General features: G+C 43.2%; 1 protein-coding gene across 2 annotated transcripts in view; it reads right to left on the bottom strand.

The window, feature by feature from the left end:
• The window catches only part of PITPNC1 (phosphatidylinositol transfer protein cytoplasmic 1), a 358,712-nt gene that overhangs the window by 315,029 nt on the left and 42,391 nt on the right, over positions 1-1,292 (bottom strand). The window lies entirely within an intron of this gene.

Raw genomic sequence — 1,292 nt, 5'->3', positions numbered from 1 at the left:
CCCATGCGCCCAGCGTGAGTTTAAGCCACTGGGTCTGGGACTCGAACCACGGTCGACTACACAGAAGTCCAGCGACATCGCCATTATGCCAACAGCTGGTCCCAAGTTAAATAATTCTTTTAAAATTATTATTATCTTATTTTATTTATTAACATTATTTTTTAATTTGGTGAGAGAAAGACAGAGACAGAGAGAGAGAGGGAAAATGAGAAAGCAAGTTGCCAGGTCCAGGACTTGAACTGCAGTCTACCACATGAGAGTCTAGCTCCTTAACCCCACCACCACCTACTGGTCTGCAAAAATATCTTTTAAAACATGTAATTTATATTCAAATTAATTTCTTACATCATAGTATGATTTTCATACTGGGCCTTCTAGGCCCTTATGATGATCTATGTAAGAGTCAGCAAGCAAGGGACCGCAGGATGGAGGCCTATCTGCTAAACAAAACCTCACTGACACAGTACACGCATTTTCCCACCCTGTGTCTACAGCTGGCGTTTAAGCCACAACAGCAATCATCCCTATGATAGGCCAAACCAAAAATATTTACTCTCTGGTCCTTTAAGAAAAGGTCTGCTGGGACCAACAGTGGCGTGGTGGTTAAGGGCGCTGGATTCCCACAGGGTCAACCATGGTTCGAGTTCCAGACCTGGCAGCTTGCTTTCTCACTTTCTCTCTCTCTCACTCTGTCCCTCTCTAGTCAAATTAAAATAAACAAATAAATAAAGTTACTCTTAAAAAAATAAAAAAGGAAAGCATCTGCTCATCTCTGGCCTATAGCAAGGATTTGGGGAAGGAGGGCAGATAAGCCTTCTGAACATGTGACATGCCTTGAATGTGACCATTTCCGAGAGTCTCATTTGCCTACCCCATGAACTGGTGGCTTTTCTTACTCAAGAGAACTCATTTCTTCATGTTAAATAAACTGTAAAATGTAACAGGAACACCAGTAGGTTTCAGACTGCAGTTAAACCAGTTTCAGAGAAGTATGACTTTCAAGGCTGCAAGGATAATGGTGAGAAAGTTTACACTGTGGGAAAGAAATAAAGGGACCAGCTTCTCACAACGTCCAGAGCCCTGAGCACTCAACATCTCTACTAGGAAATTGACCCAGGTGATTCAGCACTGAATCCAAAGAAGGAGGAAAACGCCCAAGGACCACTGCGATTCTCCACATAAGGGGCCTGGTCACATATTCCTTCCTGACTGGACAACAGAAATCTGAAACCTGCTTCTTTGTATTGTCAGAGGGCATGTGCACTCACCAGAGAAAGACAGAGAGGGAAAGA

This window comes from Tupaia chinensis, unplaced genomic scaffold (assembly GCF_000334495.1).
Source record: "Tupaia chinensis unplaced genomic scaffold, TupChi_1.0 Scaffold000187_1, whole genome shotgun sequence".
Taxonomy (NCBI): domain Eukaryota; kingdom Metazoa; phylum Chordata; class Mammalia; order Scandentia; family Tupaiidae; genus Tupaia; species Tupaia belangeri.
The sequence above is the reverse complement of the archived record's forward strand: the minus strand, read 5'-3'. Positions and strand labels throughout refer to the sequence as shown.